Genomic DNA, 24,800 nt, shown 5'->3' with positions numbered 1-24,800 from the left:
TATTAAAGGATGTGTATCTACACATCCCTATTCACAGAGATCATCATCAATTCCTCAGATGCGCCTTTCTGGACAGGCATTACCAGTTCGTGGCCCTTCCCTTCGGGTTGGCCACCGCTCCCAGAATTTTCACAAAGGTGCTAGGGTCACTTTTGGCGGTTCTAAGACCGCGGGGCATAGCAGTGGCGCCTTATCTAGACGACATCTTGATTCAGGCGTCGACTTTCCAGCTAGCTAAGTCTCACACGGACATCGTGTTGGCTTTTCTGAGATCTCACGGGTGGAAGGTGAACATAAAAAAGAGTTCTCTCTCCCCTCTCACAAGAGTTTCCTTCCTAGGGACTCTGATAGACTCGGTAGAAATTAAGATATTTCTGACGGAGGTCAGAAAATCAAAACTCTTAACCACTTGCCGAGCTCTTCATTCCATTCCTCAGCCATCAGTGGCTCAGTGTATGGAGGTAATCGGACTCATGGTAGCGGCATTGGACATAGTTCCTTTTGCCCGCCTACACCTCAGACCACTGCAACTATGCATGCTCAAACAGTGGAATGGGGATTATGCAGATTTATCTCCTCAACTGCATCTGGACCAGGAGCCCAGAGATTCTCTTCTCTGGTGGTTGTCTCAGGACCACCTGTCTCAGGGAATGTGTTTCCGCAGGCCAGAGTGGCTTATAGTAAAGACATATGCCAGCCTGCTAGGCTGGGGTGCTGTCTGGAACTCCCTGAAAGCACAGGGCTTATGGTCTTGGGAGGAAACTCTACTCCCAATAAACATTCTAGAACTGAGAGCGATATTCAATGCGCTTCAGGCGTGGCCTCAGCTAGCTGCGGCCAAATTCATCAGATTTCAGTCGGACAACATCACGACTGTAGCTTATATCAATCATCAAGGAGGAACACAGAGTTCTCTAGCGATGATGGAGGTAACCAAAATATTTTGATGGGCGGAGGATCACTCTTGCCATTTCTATCCCAGGGGTAGAGAACTTAGAGGCGGATTTCCTAAGTCGTCAGACTTTTCATCCGGGGGAGTGGGAGCTCCATCCGGAGGTATTTGCCCAGCTGACACGGCTATGGGGCACACCAGTATTGGATCTGATGGCGTCCCATCAGAATGCCAAACTTCCTCGTTACGGGTCCAGGTCCCGGGATCCCCAGGCGGTACTGATAGATGCTCTAGCAGTGCCCTGGTCCTTCAATCTGGCCTATGTATTTCCACCGTTTCCTCTCCTCCCACGTCTGGTTACCAGAATCAAGCAGGAGAGAGCTTCGGGGATTCTGATAGCACCTGCGTGGCCACGCAGGACTTGGTATGCAGACCTAGTGGACATGTCATCGGTTCCACCATGGACTCTGCCAATGAGGCAGGACCTTCTAATCCAAGGTCCATTCACGCATCCAAATCTAATTTCTCTGCGTCTGACTTCTTGGAGATTGAACGCCTGATTCTATCAAAGCGTGGTTTCTCTGAGTAGGTCATTGATACCCTGATTCAAGCTAGAAGCCTGTCACCAGGAAGATCTATCATAAGATTTGGCACAACTATTTTCATTGGTGTGAATCCAAGGGTTACTCATGGAGTAAGATTAGGATTCCTAGAATATTGTCCTTTCTTCAAGAAGGATTGGAGAAGGGATTATCAGCTAGTTCCTTAAAAGGACAAATATCTGCTTCGTCTATTTTTTTACACAAACGTCTGGCAGATGTCCCAGACGTTCAAGCGTTTCGTCAGGCCTTGGTTAGGATCAAGCCTGTATTTAAACCTGTTGCTCCGCCATGGAGCCTATACTTAGTTCTTAAAGTTCTTCAAGGGGTTCCGTTTGAACCTATGCATTTCATAGATATTAAGCTTCTAGCTTGGAAAGTTTTGTTTTTAGTAGCTATCTCTTTGGCTCGAAGAGTTTGTGAGTTATCTGCTTTACAGTGTGATTCACCTTACCTTGTTTTCCATGCAGATAAGGTGGTTTTGCGTACCAAACCTGGGTTTCTTCCTAAGGTTGTTTCTAATAGGAATATCAATCAGGAGATTGTTGTTCCTTAACTGTGTCCTAATCCTTCATCAAAGAAGGAACATCTGTTGCACAATCTTGATGTGGTTCGTGCTTTAAAGTTCTACTTACAAGCAACTAAAGATTTCCGTCAAACATCTTCATTGTTTGTTGTTTATTCTGGTAAGCGGAGAGGTAAAAAGGCTATGGCTACCTCTCTTTCTTTTTGGCTGAAAAGCATCATCCGTTTGGCTTATGAGACTGCTGGCCAGCAGCCTCCTGAAAGAATTACTGCTCATTCTACTAGAGCAGTGGCTTCCACATGGGCTTTTAAAAATGAGGCTTCTGTTGAACAGATTTGTAAGGCGGCGACTTGGTCTTCGCTTTATACTTTTTCCAAATTTTACAAATTCGATACTTTTGCTTCTTCGGAGGCTATTTTTGGGAGACAGGTTCTACAAGCAGTGGTGCCTTCCGTTTAAGGTACCTGTCTTGTCTCTCCCTTCATACGTGTCCTAAAGCTTTGGTATTGGTATCCCACAAGTATGGATGAATCCGTGGACTCGATACATCTTACAAGAGAAAACATAATTTATGCTTACCTGATAAATTTATTTCTCTTGTGATGTATCGAGTCCACGGCCCGGCCTGTTTATTTAAGACAGGCATTATATTTTTATTTAAAAAACTTCAGTCACCACTGCACCCTATAGTTTCTCCTTTTTCTTCCTAGCCTTCGGTCGAATGACTGGGGGTGGAGCTAAAGGAGGAGCTATATAGACAGCTCTGCTGTGGGTGCTCTCTTTGCCACTTCCTGTAGGGAAGGAGAATATCCCACAAGTATGGATGAATCTGTGGACTCGATACATCACAAGAGAAATAAATTTATCAGGTAAGCATAAATTGTTTTCTTTGAATCTTATAAGTTGTAAGGAAAATATCACAATAGTAAAAGTCCACTTAAATAATCTTTAGTGAGGTGAATCCCCTTACCAGATTTTACCTCAATCTAATGAGGTAAGTTGCCGCACTGAAAGGGGTACTCAGATGTTGATGTAGATAGGTCCGGAGTGACAGATTGTGCCTTTAAGGTCTCATCCACCTCTTGGAGTATGTAGAGAGAGATTTACATCCAGTAGTTTCCTCCCAGGATGTCAATCCAGAGTATGTAGTACAGGGTACTGTGTAGAAAATAGCCAGGTTAGAATCCATTCATCCAGAACAGAAGTACTGCACTCACAGGATTTTCATTTAAATAAAACGTCTTTTATTGGTACAAAGATTAAAATATCCCCAAACGTTTCGGCACCCACTGGTGCCTTGTTCACTGGGAGCTATAGTGCAAGAAACAAGGCACCAGTGGGTGCTGAAACGTTATGACCCATAAATTACATAACATAAACTACTTGTAACAAAAAGTAAAACTTCCACAACAAACAATAAAAATCCAATTTCCAAAAAAAACAAAAAATAAGAAAGTTTACAACTATAAATACATAGGTAAAGAAGGAGCAATAAGCCCTTAAATAAGCTTTTCTTACTCCAAACTTACCTGTTTATTTTTAACTGGTGCCATTAGACAACTAGTAAAAATAAAAGCTTTTTTCATATTCTTTACAGAAAGTTAATAAAGATATTTACCACTGGAATATGTAATGAATTGTTTCTCCAGTGAGGAAATGTATCTCATTCAAATACTTAAGATGCCAGAGTTATGAACCAATTTTAAATAACTTTGTCTGCAGCTCTATATTAATAGTTCTATTTTGTTTTATTATCATTAATATTTAACATGTGGGTAAGGATAAACACATAGGTAAAGTATGGATCTGTGTTTTCAAAAGGAAGTTTTTATTCCACTTTTACACAAAAAGAAAATTTTTTTTTACTCTGACCAGCTCCCAAATAGGGAATATTACATCAAGGGCAATACTAAACTCAAAGCAAGTTATTTGTAACTAATATCATTGCAGCAATTAATGACTTTAAACAACAATATGACTATAAATAGCACTACAGTGGAACCTGTGGGCATATACCCTCTGACAAAGTGAAAAGTTTCATGAAACGCGTAAGGGCACACCCACTTGTGACGTCCCTTCCGGTCCGGCGAGACCGTAGCTCTTCAGATCACTTGACAAACACAAGTGCATCTAACGCCATCCGAAGGAAGGAAATACCTGTGGAGTATCAAAACTACCTCACCTCTTCAAGAACTTCAACAGGTATTTTCCACAATCGAAATTGACTTCATTTCACAAAACGGAACCTTAATTCTCTTCAAAAGGTGCATACACTAGGACTCTTCAAGTTTTGTGTACAATCAAGGCATTATCCATCACTGCCTGTTTTTGTGGGTAAATTACCCTAAGTCTCTGCATAAACATTAACTCTATACCATCCTGAGACTTTTTTAATTACTAGCACTGACACCGGTTGTTTTGTGCTCCAATAAAGGATATTTCTTTTGCAAGATGTACCGAGTTCACGGATTCATCCTAACTTGTGGGATATTGTCCTTCCTGACAGGAAGTAGCAAAGAGAGCACCACAGCAGAGCTGTCTATATAGCTCCCCCTTAACTCCACCCCCCAGTCATTCTCTTTGTTGGCTCTAAGCAGGAAGGGTAAAGAGAAGATGTGTTAAACTGTTAGTTTTATTTTATCTTCAATCAAGTGTTTGTTATTTTTAAATGGTACCGGTGTTGTACTATTTACTCTCAGGCAGGACATAGATGAAGATTTCTGCCTGGAGAATGATGATCTTAGCATTTGTAACTAAGGTCCACTGCTGTTCCCACATGAGCTGAGGAGTACAGGAAAACTTCAGTGTGAGGAACGGTTTCTTGCTATACAGCACTGAGGTATGTTCAGTCATATTTTCTGAAGAGACTGTGTTAACTCAGAAAGGCTGACAGTGTCCCCATTAGGGGAAGGGTAAGCAGTAATCCAAGTTTTATCAGAGGTTTTTACTAGCTTGCATAAAGGGTTAATTTTTTGTGGGCACTCAGTTTATGTGAATTTGGGACAAACGTTTTTGTGTCTGGGAGTAACGTTTTCTGTTTTATGGGACATTTGCTTGAGGGTTCTTTGGGGTTGTTTATAACCCACATGGCTTTCAGGCAGGGTTTGTTAGTTTTGTGTAGGCCCCAGCTACATCGAGTGAGGTGGGCGGGGCCTACATTTACAAGCAGCAAGCAACTTCTCCTGAGGTCCTGAGAGTCTTCTGAGGGACTAATTGAAGCTTTAAACCCCATATTATCGCTTCCTAAGGGCAGGTAGGGCCACAGCGGAGCTGTGGCAAGCTGCTTTAGGGGTTTTTAACCGGTTTTAGACAATTATCAATCCTTTTTTTTTATTTGAGGGTCTATTGCTTTTTTACTTGTGGTGCAATCCTTCTAAAGCTTAGTGGGTACACTGTTAAAATTTTGGAATTTTTGAAGCAATTTTAACCTTTTTTGTAGTTTGTGTATGCCTTTTTTTCTCTTAAAGGTACAGTACCGTTTTTGCAAATTGTGTTTTTTTAATTAAATAAAGTGTTTTCCAAGCTTGCTTGCTTCATTACTAGCCTGTTAAACATGTCTGAAACTGAGGAAACTCATTGTTCAATTTGTTTAGAAGCCATTGTGGAACCCCCTCTAAGAATGTGTCCCAATTGTACTGACATGTCTATAAATTGCAAACAGCATATTTTGACTTATAAGAATTTGGCATTAAATGATTCTCAGACAGAAGTAAATCAGGTTTCTTTCATGTAATTAGCAAGAGTCCATGAGCTAGTGACGTATGGGATATACATTCCTACCAGGAGGGGCAAAGTTTCCCAAACCTTAAAATGCCTATAAATACACCCCTCACCACACCCACAATTCAGTTTTACAAACTTTGCCTCCTATGGAGGTGGTGAAGTAAGTTTGTGCTAGATTCTACGTTGATATGCGCTCCGCAGCAGGTTGGAGCCCGGTTTTCCTCTCAGCGTGCAGTGAATGTCAGAGGGATGTGAGGAGAGTATTGCCTATTTTGAATGCAGTGATCTCCTTCTACGGGGTCTATTTCATAGGTTCTCTGTTATCGGTCGTAGAGATTCATCTCTTACCTCCCTTTTCAGATCGACGATATACTCTTATTTATATACCATTACCTCTGCTGATTTTCGTTTCAGTACTGGTTTGGCTTTCTACAAACATGTAGATGAGTGTCCTGGGGTAAGTAAGTCTTATTTTCTGTGACACTCTAAGCTATGGTTGGGCACTTTGTTTATAAAGTTCTAAATATATGTATTCAAACATTTATTTGCCTTGACTCAGGATGTTCAACATTCCTTATTTTCAGACAGTCAGTTTCATATTTGGGATAATGCACTTGAATCAATTATTTTTCTTACCTTAAAAATTTGACTCTTTTTCCCTGTGGGCTGTTAGGCTCGCGGGGGCTGAAAATGCTTCATTTTATTGCGTCATTCTTGGCGCTGACTTTTTTGGCGCAAATTTTTTTTTCTGTTTCCGGCGTCATACGTGTCGCCGGAAGTTGCGTCATTTTTTGACTTTTTTTGCGTCAAAAATGTCGGCGTTCCGGATGTGGCGTCATTTTTGGCGCCAAAAGCATTTAGGCGCCAAATAATGTGGGCGTCTTTTTTTGGCGCTAAAAAATATGGGCGTCATTTTTGTCTCCACATTATTTAAGTCTCATTATTTATTGCTTCTGGTTGTTAGAAGCTTGTTCACTGGCATTTTTTTCCCATTCCTGAAACTGTCATTTAAGGAATTTGATCAATTTTGCTTTATATGCTGTTTTTTTCTTTTACATATTGCAAGATGTTCCACGTTGCAACTGAGTCAGAAGATACTTCAGGAAAATCACTGCCCAGTGCTGGAGCTACCAAGCTAAGTGTATCTGCTATAAACTTTTGGTATCTGTTTCTCCAGCTGTTGTTTGTATTGCATGTCATGTCAAACTTATTAATGCAGATAAAATTTCCTTTAGTACTGTTACATTACCTGTTGCTGTTCCGTCAACATCTAATTTTCAGAGTGTTCCTGATAACATAAGAGATTTTTTTTTTTTTTTTTTAAATCCATTAAGAAGGCTATGTCTGTTATTTCTCCTCCTAGTATACATAAAAGTCTTTTAAAACTTCTCTTTTTTCAGATGAATTTTTAAATGAACATCATCATTCTGATACTGATAATGGTTCTTCTGGTTCAGAGGTTTCTGTCTCAGAGGTTGATGCTGATAAATCTTTGTATTTGTTCAAGATGGAATTTATTCGTTCTTTACTTAAAGAAGTATTATTTGCATTAGAAATAGAGGATTCTGGTCCTCTTGATACTAAATGTAAACGTTTAAATAAGGTTTTTAAATCTCCTGTAGTTATTCCAGAAGTGTTTAATCTCCCTGATGCTATTTCTGAAGTAATTTCCAGGGAATGGAATAATTTGGGTAATTTATTTACTCCTTCTAGACGTTTAAGCAATTATATCCTGTGCCATCTGACAGATTAGAGTTTTTTGGGACAAAAATCCCTAAGGTTATGGGGCTGTCTCTACTCCTGCTAATGTACTACTATTCCTACGGCAGATAGTACTTCATTTAAGGATCCTTTAGATAGGAAAATTGAATCCTTTCTAAGAAAAGCTTACTTATGTTCAGGTAATCTTCTTAGACCTGCTATATTTTTAGCGGATGTTGCTGCAGCTTCAACTTTTTGGTTAGAAGCTTTAGCGCAACAAGTAACAGATCATAATTTTATAGCATTATTATTATTCTATAACATGCTAATAATTTTATTGGTGATACCATCTTTTGATATCATTAGAGTTGATGTCAGGTATATGTCTCTAGCTATTTTAGCTAGAAAAGCTTTATGGATTAAACTTGGAATGCTGATATGTCTTCTAAGTCAACTTTGCTTTCCCTTTCTTTCCAGGGTAAATAATCATTTTCGTTCCTTTCCTCACAACAAGGAACAAAAGCCTGATCCTTCATCCTCAGGAGCGGTATCAGTTTGGAAACTATTTCCAGTTTGGAATATATCCAAGCCTTATAGAAACCTATAGCCAGCTCCTAAGTACCTATGAAGGTGCGGCCCTTATTCCAGCTCAGCTGGTATGGGGCAGATTACGTTTTCTTCAAAGAAATTTGGATCAATTCCGTTCTCAATCTCTGGTTTCAGAACATTGTTTCAGAAAGGTACAGAATTGGCTTCAAGTTAAGGCCTCCTGCTAAGAGATTTTTTTCTTTCCCGGGTCCCAGTTAACACAGCAAAGGCTCAGCATTTCTGAAATGTGTTTCAGATCTAGAGTTGGCTGGAGTAATTATGCCAGTTCCAGTTCTGGAACAGGGGCTGGGGTTTTATTTTATCTCTTCATTGTACCAAAGAAGGTCAATTCCTTCAGACCAGTTCCGGATCTATTGAATCGTTATGTTAGGATACCAACATTCAAGATGGTTACTGTAGGACTATCCTGCCTTTTGTTTAGCAAGGGCATTATATGTCTACTATAGATTTACAGGATGTGTATCTGCATATTCCGATTCATCCAGATCACTTTTAGTGTCTGAGATTCTATTTTTAGACAAGCATTACCAGTTTTGTGGCTCTACCGTTTGGCCTAGCCTCAGTTCCAAGAATTTTTTTCAAAGGTTCTCGGTGCCCTTCTTTCTGTAATCAGAGAACAGGGTTTTGGTATTTCCTTATTTGGACGATATCTTGGTACTTGCTCAGTCTTCTCATTTTCGAAGAATCTCATACGAATCGACTTGTGTTGTTTCTTCAAGTTCATGGTTGGAGGATCAATTTACCAATCAGTTCATTGATTCCTCAGACAAGGGTAACCTTTTTAGGTTTCTAGATAGATTCAGTGTTAAACTTCTCTTGTCTGACAAGGACAGAGTCATAAACATTGATATCAGCTTGTCAAAACCTTCAGTCACATTCATTCCCTTTGGTAGCCTTATGCATGGAAATGTTAGGTCTTAGGACTGCCGCATCAGATGCGATCTCCTTTGCTCGTTTTCACATGCGACCTCTTCAGCTCTGTATGCTGAACCAATGGTGCAGGGATTACTCAAAGATATCTCAATTAATATCTTTAAACCGATTTTACGACACTCTCTGACATGGTGGACAGATCACCATCGTTTAGTTCAGGGGGCTTCTTTGTTCTTCCGACCTGGACTATAATCTCAACAGATGCAAGTCTTACAGGTTGGGGAGCTGTGTGGGGGTATGTGACGGCACAAGGGGTTTGGGAATCTCAGGAGGTGAGATTTCCGATCAATGTTTTGGAACTCCGTGCAATTTTCAGAGCTCTTCAGTCTTGGCCTCTTCTGAAGAGAGAGTTGTTCATTTGTTTTCAGATAGACAATGTCACAACTGTGGCATACATCAATCATCAAGGAGGGACTCACAGTCCTCTGGCTATGAAAGAAGTATCTTGAATTTTGGTTTGGGCGGAATCCAGCTCCTGTCTAATCTCTGCGGTTCATATCCCAGGTATGGACAATTGGAAAGCGGATTATCTCAGTCGCCAAACGTTGCACTTGGGCGAATGGTCTCTTCACCCAGAGGTATTTCCTCAGATTGTTCAAATGTGGGAACTCCCAGAAATAGATCTGATGGCTTCTCATCTAAACAAGAAACTTCCCTGGTATCTGTCCGGATCCCGGGATCCTCGGGCGGAGGCAGTGGATGTATTTTTCACTTCCTTGGAAGTATCATCCTGCCTATATCTTTCCGCCTCTAGTTTTTCTTCCAAGAGTAATCTCCAAGATTCTGAAGGAATGCTCGTTTGTTCTGCTGGTAGCTCCGGCATGGCCTCACAGGTTTTGGTATGCGGATCTGGTCCGGATGGCCTCTTGCCAACCGTGGACTCTTCCGTTAAGACCAGACCTTCTGTCGCAAGGTCCTTTTTTCCATCAGGATCTGAAATCCTTAAATTTAAAGGTATGGAGATTGAACGCTTGATTCTTGGTCAAAGAGGTTTCTCTGACTCTGTGATTAATACTATGTTACAGGCGCGTAAATCTGTATCTAGAGAGATATATTATAGAGTCTGGAAGACTTATATTTCTTGGTGTCTTTCTCATCATTTTTTGGCATTCTTTTAGAATACCGAGAATTTTACAGTTTCTTCAGGATGGTTTAGATAAGGGTTTGTCCGCAAGTTCCTTGAAAGGTCAAATCTCTGCTCTTTCTGTTCTTTTTCATAGAAAGATTGCTATTCTTCCTGATATTCATTGTTTTGTACAAGCTTTGGTTCGTATAAAACCTGTCATTAAGTCAATTTCTCCTCTTTGGAGTTTGAATTTGGTTCTGGGGGCTCTTCAAGTTCCTCCGTTTGAACCTATGCATTCATTGGACATTAAATTACTTTCTTGGAAAGTTTTGTTCCTTTTGGCAATCTCTTCTGCCAGAAGAGTTTCTGAATTATCTGCTCTTTCTTGTGAGTCTCCTTTTCTGATTTTTAATCAGGATAAGGCGGTGTTGCGAACTTCTTTTGATTTTTTACCTAAAGTTGTGAATTCCAACAACATTAGTAGAGAATTTGTGGTTCCTTCATTATGTCCTAATCCTAAGAATTCTAGGGAGAAATCGTTGCATTCTTTGGATGTTGTTAGAGCTTTGAAATATTATGTTGAAGCTACTAAGTCTTTCCGTAAGACTTCTAGTTTATTTGTTATCTTTTCCGGTTCTAGAAAAGGCCAGAAAGCTTCTGCCATTTCTTTGGCATCTTGGTTGAAATCTTTATTTCATCATGCTTATGTCGAGTCGGGTAAAACTCCGCTTCTAAGGATTACAGTTCATTCTACTAGTTCAGTTTCTACTTCCTGGGCGTTTAGGAATGAAGCTTCGATTGATCAGATTTGCAAAGCAGCAACTTGGTCCTCTTTGCATACTTTTTCTAAATTCTACCATTTTGATGTGTTTTCTTCTTCTGAAGCAGTTTTTGGTAGGAAAGTACTTCTGGCAGTGGTTTCAGTTTGAATCTTCTGCTTATGTTTTTCATTAAACTTTATTTTGGGTGTGGATTATTTTCAGCAGGAATTGGCTGTCTTTATTTTTATCCCTCCCTCTCTAGTGACTCTTGTGTGGAAAGATCCACATCTTGGGTAGTCATTATCCCATACGTCACTAGCTCATGGACTCTTGCTAATTACATGAAAGAAAACATAATTTATGTAAGAACTTACCTGATAAATTCATTTCTTTCATATTAGCAAGAGTCCATGAGGCCCGCCCTTTTTTGTGGTGGTTATGATTTTTTTGTATAAAGCACAATTATTCCAATTCCTTATTTTATATGCTTTCGCACTTTTTTCTTATCACCCCACTTCTTGGCTATTCGTTAAACTAAATTGTGGGTGTGGTGAGGGGTGTATTTATAGGCATTTTAAGGTTTGGGAAACTTTGCCCCTCCTGGTAGGAATGTATATCCCATACGTCACTAGCTCATGGACTCTTGCTAATATGAAAGAAATGAATTTATCAGGTAAGTTCTTACATAAATTATGTTTTTATATGCTTTCGCACTTTTTTCTTATCACCCCACTTCTTGGCTATTCGTTAAACTGAATTGTGGGTGTGGTGAGGGGTGTATTTATAGGCATTTTAAGGTTTGGGAAACTTTGCCCCTCCTGGTAGGAATGTATATCCCATACGTCACTAGCTCATGGACTCTTGCTAATATGAAAGAAATGAATTTATCAGGTAAGTTCTTACATAAATTATGTTTTTGCCATCTAGTTCTCCCCAAGTGTCACAACCAGTTTTGCCCGCTCAAGCGACGCCAAGTACTTCTAGTGCGTCTAATTCTTTCACCTTGCAAAATATGGCTTCCGTTATGAATACTACCCTCACAGAGGTTTTATCTAAACTGCCAGGGTTGCAAGGAAAGCGCAGTAGCTCTGGGTTAAGAACAAATGCTGAGCCTTCTGACGCTTTAGTAGCCGTATCCGATATTCCCTCACAATGTTCTGAGGTAGGGATAAGGGATTTGCTGTCTAAGGGAGAGATTTCTGATTCAGGAAAGATGTTCCCTCAGACAGATTCAGATATGACGGCATTTAAATTTAAGCTAGAGCACCTCTGTTTATTGCTCAGGGAGGTTTTAGCTACTCTGGATGATTGTGACCCTATTGTCGTTCCAGAGAAATTGTGTAAAATGGACAAATATTTAGAGGTTCCTGTTTACACTGATGAGGATTTCAGACATTGTTACTAAGGAGTGGGATAGACAAGGTATTCCGTTCTCTCCCTCTCCTGTTTTTAAGAAAATGTTCCCCATTTCTGACACCATAAAGGACTCATGGCAGACGGTCCCTAAGGTGGAGGGAGCTATTTCTACTCTGGCTAAGCGTACAACTATACCTATTGAAGACAGTTGTGCTTTCATTGATCCTATGGATAAAAAGTTAGAGGGTCTCCTAAAGAAAATTTTTGTTCATCAGGGTTTTCTTCTTCAACCTATAGCGTGCATTGTTCCGGTAACCACTGCAGCTGCTTTTTGGTTTGAGGCTCTAGAAGAGGCTCTTCAGATGGAGACCCCACTAGATGATATTTTGGACAGAATTAAGGCCCTTAAGTTGGCTAATTCTTTTATTACAGACGCCGCTTTTCATCTTGCTAAGTTAGCGGCAAAGAATTCAGGTTTTGCCATTTTAGCGCGAAGAGCGTTATGGCTTAAGTCCTGGTCAGCTGGTGTGTTATCTAAATATAAGCTTTTGACCATTCCTTTCAAAGGTAAGACCCTATTCGGGCCTGCACTGAAAGAGATAATTTCAGACATCACTGGAGGGAAGGGTCATGCCCTCCCTCAAGATAAGTCAAATAAGACAAGGACCAAACAAAATAATTTTCGTTCCTTTCGAAACTTCAAGGGTGGTCCCGCTTCCTCTTCCCCTGCTGCAAAGCAAGAGGGGAACTTTGTTCAATCCAAGCCAACCTGGAGACCTAACCAGGCTTGGAACAAGGGTAAACAGGCCAAAAAGCCTGCTGCTACCACTAAGACAGCATGAAGGGGTAGCCCCCGATCCGGGACCGGATCAAGTAGGGGGCAGACTTTCTCTCTTTGCTCAGGCCTGGGCAAGAGACGTTCAGGACTCCTGGGCCGTAGAAATTGTATGCCAGGGGTATCTCCTAGATTTCAAAGATTCTCCTCCAAGGGGTAGGTTCCATCTTTCTCAATTGTCTGTAAACCAGACAAAAAGAGAGGCGTTCTTCACGCTGTGTAGAAGACCTTTTTACCATGGGAGTGATCTGCCCAGTTTCCGAAAACAGAACAGGAGCAAGGTTTCTACTCCAATCTGTTTGTGGTTCCCAAAAAGAGAGTGAACCTTCAGACCAATTCTAGGATCTCCAAGATCCTAAACCAATTCCTAAGAGTTCCATCCTTCAAGATGGAGACCATTCGGACTATTTTACCAATGATCCAGGAGGGTCAATATATGACTACCGTGGATCTAAAGGATGCGTATCTACACATTCCTATCCACATAGATCATCACAAGTTCCTCAGGTTTGCCTTTCTGGACAGGCATTGCCAGTTTGTGGCTCTTCCCTTCAGGTTGGCCACGGCGCCAAGAATCTTCACAAAGGTGCTAGGGTCCCTTCTGGCGGTCCTAAGGCCGAGGGGCATAGCAGTGGCGCCTTATCTAGACGACATCTTAATTCAAGCGTCGACTTTCCAACTTGCCAAGTCTCACACGGACTTAGTGTTGGCCTTTCTAAGATCTCATGGGTGGAAGGTGAACGTGAAAAAGAGTTCTCTTATTCCTCTCACAAGAGTTCCATTCCTGGGAACTCTGATAGATTCAGTGGACATGAAAATATTTCTGACGGAGGTCAGGAAATCAAAAATTTTAACCACCTGCCATCAGTGGCTCAGTGTATGGAGGTAATCAGACTTATGGTAGCGGCAATGGACATAGTTCCGTTTGCTCGCTTGCATCTCAGACCACTGCAACTATGCATGCTCAAAAAGTGGAATGGGGATTATGCAGATTTATCTCCTCAGATAAATCTGGATAAAGAGACCAGAGACTCTCTTCTTTGGTGGTTGTCACAGGATCACCTGTCCAGGGGAATGTGTTTCCGCAGGCCAGCATGGGTTATTGTGACGACGGACGCCAGCCTACTGGGCTGGGGTGCAGTCTGGAATTCCCTGAAAGCACAGGGTTTGTGGACTCAGGAGGCCCTCCTACCGATAAATATTCTGTAATTAAGAGCGATATTCAATGCTCTTCAGGTGTGGCCTCAGCTGGCTTCAGCCAGATTCATCAGGTTTCAGTCGGACAACATCACGACTGTAGCTTATATCAATCATCAGGGTGGAACAAGGAGTTCCTTGGTGATGATAGAAGTTTCCAGGATAATCCGATGGGCAGAGACTCACTCTTGCCATCTATCAGCGATCTATATCCCAGGGGGGGGGAGAACTGGGAGGCAGATTTTCTAAGTCGTCAGACTTTTCATCCGGGGGAGTGGGAGCTCCATCCGGAGGTGTTTGCTCAACTTGTTCAGCTATGGTGCACACCAGAATTGGATCTGATGGCGTCTCGTCAGAACGCCAAACTTCCTTGTTACGGATCCAGGTCAAGGGATCCTCAGGCAGTACTGATAGATGCTCTAGCAGTACCCTGGTCGTTCAACCTGGCTTATGTGTTTACACCATTCCCTCTCCTTACGCGTCTGATTGCCAGAATCAAACAGGAGAGAGCTTCAGTGATTTTGATAATGCCTGCGTGGCCACGCAGGACTTGTTATGCAGACCTGGTGGACATGTCATCTCTGCCACCATGGACTCTGCCACTGAGACGGACCTTTTGATTCAAGGTCCATTCAAGCATCCAAATCAAATTTCTCTGCAACAGACTGCTTGGAGATTGAACGCTTGATTTTATCAAAGCGGGGTTTCTCTGAGTCGGTCATAGATACCTTGATTCAGGCTCGAAAGCCTGTCACCAGGAAGATCTATCATAAGATATGGCGTATATATCTTTTTTGGTGTGAATCCAAAGGCTACTCATGGAGTAAGATCAGGATTCCTAGGATTTTGTCTTTTCTCCAAGAAGGATTGGAGAAAGGATTGTCCTCTAGTTCCTTAAAGGGACAGATATCTGCTTTGTCTATTCTGTTGCGCAAGCGTCTGGCAGATGTCCCAAACGTTCAGGCTTTTTGTCAGGCTTTAGTTTGAATTAAGCCTGTGTTTAAACCTGTTGCTCCGCCATGGAGTCTCAATTTAGTTCTTAAAGTTCTTCAGGGGGTTCCGTTTGAACCCGTGCATTCCATAGATATTAAGCTTCTATCTTGGAAAGTTCTGTTTCTAGTTGCTATCTCTTCAGCTCGAAGAGTTTCTGAACTATCTGCATTACAGTGTGACTCGCCTTATCTTGTTTTCCATGCTAAGGTGGCTTTGCGTACCAAACCTGGGTTCCTCCCTAAGGTTGTTTAACAGGAATATCAATCAGGAAATTGTTCTTCCTTCTCTGTGTCCTAATCCTTCTTCTAGGAAGGACCGTCTGTTGCACAACTTGGACGTGGTTCGTGCCTTGAAGTTTTATTTGCAGGCAACCAAAGATTTTCGCCAATCATCTAATTTGTTTGTTGTCTATGCTAGAAAGCATAGAGGTCAAAAGGCTACGGTTACCTCTCTTTCCTTTTGGCTGAAAAGCATCATCCGTTTGGCTTATGAGACTGCTGGACAGCAGCCTCCTGAAAGAATTACAGCTCACTCCACTAGAGCGTTGGCTTCCACATGGGCTTTTAAAAATGATGCTTCTGTTGAACAGATTTATAAGGCTGCGACTTGGTCTTTGCTTCATACCTTTTCCAAATTTTACAAATTTGATACTTTTGCTTCTTCAAAGGCTATTTTTGGGAGAAAGGTTTTGCAAGCAGTGGTGCCTTCCATTTAGGTTCCTGTCTTGTCCCTCCCTTCATCCGTGTCCTAAAGCTTTGTTATTGGTATCCCACAAGTTAGGATGAATCCGTGGACTCGGTACATCTTGCAAAAGAAAACAGAATTTATGCTAACCTGATACATTTCTTTCTTTTGCGATGTACCGAGTCCACGGCCCGCCCTGTCTATTCAAGACAGATAGTATTTTTATGTAAACTTCAGTCACCTCTGCACCTTATAGTTTCTATTTTTCTTCCTTGGCCTTCGGTCGAATGACGGGGGGGGTGGAGTTAAGGGGGAGCTATATAGACAGCTCTGCTGTGGTGCTCTCTTTGCTACTTCCTGTCAGGAAGGACAATATCCCACAAGTTAGGATGAATCCGTGGACTCGGTACATCGCAAAAGAAAGAAATTTATCAGGTAAGCATAAATTCTGTTTTTAATTTGCATCCGCTACCTGTATTTGTTTCATTCACTGATTGAAAGGCATCTACCATACCCCTGAGAGGGGAAGTCTTTTATTGTCTCTCTTTAAAAGGGATGTTATACAACTTGAAAAGGAAGATTTCTACCTATACCATACAGATGAAATTAATCACTGGAAATTAAGTTGCCATACTCCACAGAGGAGAAGCACTTTTAAAAGACACATGAAATAAAGAAGCATCAAATCTCAAAAGGACCTTACTCCAATTGGTCACAAAGATAAACATCTCTAGCATGGCACTCCACATACCTCACATGATTTGAGGTTAAAAAAGGTGAGCAACAATTTTCTTTTTTTTTTTTTTGTACTATGTTGTAAATCAGTATAGTCATACTGCACCATAAATTGTTCTCCCTTTTATGTTTCTCCCTTTCTACGAGCGCTACAGTTTGGGACCTCCAATTGCTACCCATACTTTTTTGTTCTATTTGATGATAGTGGAATCACCAGACTAAGCCGCTTAGAAATACATCAGGAGGAACTTTATACAAAGCAAAATAACTATTTGCATTAACACACAGCGCAAGCCTAAACACACTCTCTCTCTCTCTCTCTCTCTCTCTCTCTCTCTCTCTCTCTATATATCTATATATATATATATATATATATATATATATATATATATATATATATATATATATATATAAAAGAAAACAAGGAAACTCCTCGGCACACCAGGGATACAATAGGTAAAAAGCCAGTCTTTATTCGGTAGTTGATAAAAACATAATCCTCATACAGCAACTTGGTAAAAACAATTATATGAACTGGAACAGGGGGAACATCACCTCCTGTGACATCATATGTATGTGTATATATATATATATAATAATAATTAAAAAAACTAGCAGCACTAAAGATATTAGAATCGCATGTCCTCTTGTTCCTGCCTTTCTTAACTTTTGGCAGAAAGAAGGTGCATGGAGATTGTGATTAAATACACACTATTGTAGCTATGATGTAAGATAGAGAGAAGATATAGATAGAAAATTTGAGAAAGTAAAGACAATCTTGCACCACACTGACAGTTCCTGCTCAATTAACTATTACATCACCATATAGATTCGGGGGTTAACTAAACTAAACAGTTAAACAATTGCAAAAACCAAATTAACACAAAAATGCTTCTAATATACAAATTTATTTGCCGATATTATTTGTCATATTCTATCGGTATGGAAAACCTTGAGGATATCCTCATTGCACATCAAAATGTTATCACACTCTTATTCATTCTGATTAATTGTCCCAAAAATGTTTAGTTCCATTTGCAGCTGGGGACCCTCAGAGTTGTTACAGTTGTGGCCATTATTCCTTTTTTAAAGGAGCTATGTTTGATACAATTTAACCGTTCACAGCTAGATAATGCCTGTATATATGCAACTATGTAGCAAAATGCAACAAGTCCTGCAAAGGTGTCAGGTTCCTTTAAGAAGTGTCCCAGCTTAGGTTGGTTCTAGAGAGGAGGTATTTATAATGCAACCAAGACTACGAATGTTATATCCTTTCACCGTGCGGTCCTCCGCTTGAAACGGTTACTCATAGTTACTCAGTGGTTTGAATGTCCTCCTCCCCTTCACCTTGTGAATCACCAACCAGCTGTATACGGTAACCACACCAATCCATAGGTTATGGATTATTATATTGTTGCTTCTTTGTTCCTCCGGTTATTGTTGCGGCTCCAAATCAACACTTGTCAGTGGCACTGTAACGTTTACTGTGCTATAAGAGGCTCCTCATAGTCGCATCTTTCTCACAGCGACCTACAACTACGTGCGTTTCACCCTCTGTGGCTAAGGGCTTCTTCCGGCAAACCTTTTTGGTGATGTCATCAGGATAATGCTTTTTATCGGATTCTGTAACTCTTCCTGTTACAATTAACTTGTATTATTCAGCCAGGTGAATTATTTTCTTTGCATAGTCGATTGCTTAGCTTGCAAACTTATCCAAGATTATTTTAAAACTTAATAATATGGATCCACAAGACATTGGTGACAAAAGTATGTACATTATTATCAATATCAATTTTATTTAATGTTAAACTTTTCATACATTTCCCTTTCCTTGGAATTAATTTACCCAAAGATAAAGAGACCGGGTGCAAAGGAAACCTGGATAGTAAGAAAGAGAGCACAATTGCAGTATAAGCGAAAAGTGAGAGATTGACATTTAACAAACAACAAAAGAGAACAAGGGTGTATATGTATCTTTTGTTTATAAAATAAATGTTTAATCATTCAGAAAGGGGGCATAATTTCTTCATTTAGCCCTCTAGGTTTTAAAGACTTTAGATTATAAATCCATCTGCATTCTTGTTGCAAGAGGATTTTATCCAAGTCTTCTCCTCTACCTTGCAGATCAATTTTTTCCAGCCCTCTGAATTTTAAATCATTTTTGTTGCTCTTGTGATAATATAGAAAATGTCTAGCTACACTACTTGTTTTATACAGCTTGTTTTTATGTCTCTTTTGTGTTCCTTAATTCTTTCACGTAGCTCCCTATAGGTTTTGCCTATATAATACATCTGGCAACTACAGGTCACCATATAAACTACTCCCTCAGATCTGCAAGTTATGTGTCCCTTTATTTGTCTTGTTTTACCCATTTTGTCAATGAAACGTTCTCCAGTTAGTAAATTTTTACAAACTGAACATTTTTTTGCATTTAAAATTACCATCTTTATGTGTTAATACATTTAACCAATTAGATTCCTTTTTAGAGTAATGACTTGACACCAGTTTATCCTTTAGGCAGGGTGCCCTTTTTGCTGTAAGTTTAAGTCTTGTTCCTATTAGTTTTTGTAAAATAGGATCAATAGTAAGTACATGCCAATGTGTGCTTAAAATAGATTGAATTTCATCCCATTTATTATTATATTTGGTTACAAATCTTAATTGATCATCCTCATTCTTGAAGTCCTTTTTGTATAATAGAATTTCTCTGTTAGTATTGAGTGCTCTATCATAAGCTTTTTTTTAGGGGTCCTTGAGTATAGCCCCTTTCTTTAAGCCTTTTTTGAAGATCTTTTACTTCAACTTTAAATTGCTCAACCTCTGAGCAGTTTCTCTTATATCTTAAATATTGTCCTTGTGGGATGTTTTTGAGGAAATATGGGGGATGATGACTTTCTGCTCTTAATAGAGTTACCTGCTGTCTTTTTCCTAAATGTAGCAGTATTAAGTCTATGTCCAATTTTTGATAGTTTGAGGTCTAGGAAGGATACTTCTTTATTACTATGTACATATGTGAATTTTAAGTTAGTCATTTTGATTTAATTCTTTCATGAACTTATTCAGTTCCTCAATTGTACCATCCCAGAACATCAAAATATCATCGATAAACCTTATCCAAAGGCTAAATGGACAATCTTCAATGCTATATACATTTTCCTTTTCCCAATACCCCAGAAAGAGGGATGCATAAGTTGGGGCACAGCAAGTCCCCATTGCTGTTCCCAATATTTGTTCATAGATTCTTTTGTTAAATACAAAATAATTGTATTTCAAGAGAAACTCCAGAAGTTTTACTACAAACTTTGTATGTGCATTATATTTTGAACCTCTTTGTTCCAAGAATTTTTCCATTATTTTGATGCGTCTCTCATGGGGTATTGAGGAATATAATGCCTCAACGTCTATTGTGACTAATACAGTTTTTTCTCCTAGCATTAGTCCATCTTATCTCCTCAAAACATCTAGGGAATTCTGGACATAGGAAGGGAGGGATGTCAGGAATGGTCTAAGGCAACAGTCGATATACTGAGAGATTTTTTTCTGTCAATGAACCAATGCCCAAAATTATTGGTCTTCCGGGAATTGGGACTATTTCTTTATGAAGTTTAGGGATTGTATAGAATGTAGGAATTTTTGGATATTTGACTGATAGAAATTCTTTTTCTTTTTTGTTGATTAGTTTGTTATCATAAGCTTTTTTAATAATTTGTTTTAATTCATTTTGGTAATCCCATGTTGGGTCCTTTTTAAGGAGTTTATATTGTTTTTCGTCTGATACCTGTCTATAACACTCTTTTTCATAATCTGTTGTTTCCATTACTACAACATTTCCTCCTTTGTCCGAGTTTTTAATTGTGATATTTGTATTCTGTCTCAGTTCTTTAATTGCTTTTCTTTGTTTAGCTGTTAAATTCTCCTCTGATTTAAATTCCACATTTAAGGATTCAATGTCTTTTTCTACTAATTTAACAAAGTTGTAGATACTTGGAAAAGTAGTTAAAGATGGCATGAATTTTGACCTATTTGCAAGGTTACTAAAGCCAATATGTTCTTCTTCTATTAAATGTTCTTCCTCAGTTTCAACTTCTTTATTAAACTGTTCCAATAATATTTTATCCTGCATGTCTAAGACTGTAATCTTAGTTTTTTCATGATGTATCTTTCTTAGGACTAATTTCCTCGCAAAGAGGTTTAAGTCTTTTGTTAGAGTAAATTTATCACAGGTATTGACTGGTGCAAATGTGAGTCCTTTTCCTAAAACTTCAATTTGTGTGTCAGTAAGTTTAGTCTTAGATGGGTTTACTACTTTTTTAGTCTCAATTAAACTTATTGCTTCTCTTTCCTTTGATTTCTCAGTGGATATCGTTTGTTTCCTTGATTGGTATCCTTTATGTTTCCACCCTCCCCTTCTTTGTCTTTTGGGCTTTTCTGAGTCGCTCCTAAAAATCCCTTCTCCTTCCTCTTCTACGGAAATTCCTTTCTTTATTCTCATTCCCTGACATTTCTGATTCAGAACTTGTATATATTATTGTGTAATCATAGATTTTATTCTGTTGGTAATCATTCCAATCTCTTTAAAATTTACGTTTTTTACGAAATGTAATTGCTTCTTGAATTTTCCTGACCTCTGTTTTTACTACTGTCATTAGTTTGTCATAATTATCATTCTCTTTCCACTCATCTATTTGCTTTTTTGCTTCCTCTAGTTCAGTTTGTAATGTTATAAGTCTCAAGTTATTCTCATCTAACATTAATCTCATCCAATTTGATGAACACTAACTAGCGTAATTTTCCCCATTTGTTTTTGAAGCCCTCAAGGAGGGGTTTATTTAAATTTGTACCTGGTCTTTTCCTTATCCTCAATCCTCTTGGGATCATTTTATTTTCCAAATATTTCGTTAGACTTGATACTTCCCATTTTAATTTTTGTTCTTTTAAAATTTTTGCCTTATAATTTTTAAATACATTATATATGTTAGTTTCATCTGGTATATTTTCCCCTGTATTTGTTTGTTCTCCAGATATGGAGAAAGTCTCATTGACATCAAAATCCCATTCTGTTTTATCTAATCCTGCCATTTTACTTGGAAAGTTACAATAAACTGTCTACACTTTTAGTTTAGACCCTCTTATCATAGGTAATATTCAATTCTTTGTGCACGTGTTTAGATAGAAAGGACACTATTTGTGTCCAGATTACAAATGATAATTAAAAAACTAGCAGCACTAAAGATATTAGAATCGCATGTCCTCTTGTTCCTGCCTTTCTTAACTTTTGGCAGAAAGAAGGTGCATGGAGATTGTGATTAATTAAATACACACTATTGTAGCTACGATGTAAGATAGAGAGAGAAGATATAGATAGAAAAATTGAGAAAGTAAAGACAATCTTGCACCACACTGACAGTTCCTGCTCAATTAACTATTACATCACCATATAGATTCGGGGGTTAACTAAAACTAAACAGTTAAACAATTGCAAAAACCAAGTTAACACAAAAATGCTTCTAATATACAAATTTATTTGCCGATATTATTTGTCATATTCTATCGGTATGGAAAACCTTGAGGATATCCTCATTGCACATCAAAATGTTATCACACTCTTATTTGTTCTGATTAATTGTCCCAAAAATGTTTAGTTCCATTTGGAGCTGGGGACCCCAGCTCCAAATGGAACTAAACATTTTTGGGACAATTAATCAGAATATTAATTAAATCTCCTAACCACACTAGTACCCCTAAAGCAGACAACCAAGCACATAGATACCCACGCAGGACAGCTTCAAAAAACAAAAAGAAATAGACAATGTTATTAAGCTGTCTAACACTTCACTTACACCTGCACAGGTTTCTATCTTAAATAAAGGATTCACCTTTGCACCCAGCACTAACTTTGATGTTTTTTCTACAGTCGTTTATGTAAATAGGCTAGTCCGCAAACTTACACTAAGGAAGCACTTTTCTGACACTAATACAGACCACTCTTCTCTAGAGCCTCCCTTACCCACACAACTAGAGAACACCAATTTGGGTTTACTCTTTAGAGACCAATGTGACTTTAATATACTCTTATCATTACATCATACTACCAGCACCCCCGCAACCTCCATGCACCACTTCACCCACAAAGACCGCTCCTACTTCTACCCTATTCAGGATAGAAGCCAGAGTATTGAACTTTACCTTGAAACAGTAGTGAGGGATATCCTATTACTTAATGAGACTCAAATTGACAGTAATCAAGTCAGACAACATAACATCACACTGTTAGAGAAAAATGCTCTCAAAGAACTAGAAGATAACCAAGATATAGTAATTACCCAGGCAGACAAGGGTGGGGCGGTAGTAATTTTAAACACTACGGAATATATGGAAGAAGTTAATGCCCATTTAAACAACACTACTACTTACACACGCCTAGGCTATGACCCTACATTCACGTTCAGTCAGGAACTTTTCTCTTTCTTGGACACGGCTCTGGAGGAGGTCTTTATCACCAGGGAGACCATGGAGTATTTGCTTGTCGATGATCTTCTTACTCCCACCTTCAGAGTCGTGCCCAAGATTCACAAGACACTTTCAAAACCTCCAGGGAGACCCATTGTGGCCAGCATGGGGTCTCTCTGTGAGAGACTGGGTGCCTGGCTTGAATCAGTACTACAACATATAGTTGCAGCCCTCCCAGGATACATCAGGGATAGTGCTCACCTTCTTTACCAATTAGAGGACATCAAATGGCAGCCAAACTTTCAGTGGCTTACCATTGATGTAACTGCCCTTTACTCTAGCATACCCCATCATAAAGGACTTGAATCCTTGGGACACATGATCAGGATATATACTCAGTTTTCAGATGACTTCATAGAATTTGTGGTTTCTACAGCCAAGTTCTTACCCATAACTACTTTGTCTCTGGGGGGGAATTCTATCTGCAGAGTTGCGGCACAGCAATGGGGGCTACATTTGCCCCCGCTTATGCCAACTTGTACATGGGCTGGCTGGAACTAAATAGCATCTATGCGGATGGTTTCCCCCTCAGAGACAACATAGTAGTATACGGTCGCTACATCGGCGACCTTATAGTGATCTGGAACTCTACTAACTTAGGAGAAGCCCATTCCCTTGTAGACCTCTTAAATGACAATTCCTTTAATTTAAATTTCACACATAGTGTTTCTTCAGACTCCATAGCATACTTAGATTTGCAACTTCAAATAGTTGACAATAACAACATTACGTCAACTATCTATAGGAAGACTCTAGCACGCAACACCATATTGAGAGCCGACTCATGCCACACTAGACATACTATCAGAGGCATCCCAAAAGGCCAATACATTAGGACTCGCAGAAACTGTTCAAATTTACAGCAGTACAAGATCCAAGCAGAGCTAATTACTCAAAGACTTCTGGAAAGGGGCTACAATAGAAATATGCTTACCAAAACAGCCAATGAAGAGTTAGTAAGATTGACAGACAGTCCTTATTTTCTAGCTACACCAACAGTAATAAATTCAGAAATACTAGAGTACTCCTCAAAGACATTGTTTTCTCTACACAATATAGTAGACAATTTGAGGATGTCTGCAAGATAGTACACAAATATCTTCCAATACTTCAGAGTGATAATACACTTAAGAATATAACCAGACAACAAATTAAGTGTGTAGCCAAAGAAGCCCCCACAGTGGGAGATAGAATGAGGAAGCACTTTTCTAATAAGCCACCGCACACCGCAAATTGGCTAACTTCCACTAAAGACTTCTTTAGATGCGGCCATATATGCAAAAGTTGCAATTTCACTAAAAAAACTGACCATTTCACATCATCTATTACAGGAAAAACTTTTCCTATCAAACAAAGAATAGACTGCACTAGTCAATTTGTTGTGTATTTGGTCACATGCCAACAGTGTCTTCAACAATATGTAGGCCTGACCACTCGCCCTCTCAAAGATCGAATTAGGCAACATCTATTATCCTTAGAAGAAGATATCCCAAAAACACTGGTTGCCAAACACTTTCGTTCTCATGGCATTCACATCAAACATCTCTTTAAATTTGTAGGCATTGATTATATCAGCAAAGATATTAGAGGAGGGGATAGAATAGGCAAGCTTCAAAGAAAAGAAGTGTATTGGATATTTACCTTACAGACTAAATCTCCTAGAGGAATTAATAAGAGACA

This window comes from Bombina bombina, chromosome 5 (assembly GCF_027579735.1).
Source record: "Bombina bombina isolate aBomBom1 chromosome 5, aBomBom1.pri, whole genome shotgun sequence".
Lineage (NCBI taxonomy): Eukaryota > Metazoa > Chordata > Amphibia > Anura > Bombinatoridae > Bombina > Bombina bombina.
This window is presented reverse-complemented; position numbering follows the sequence as displayed.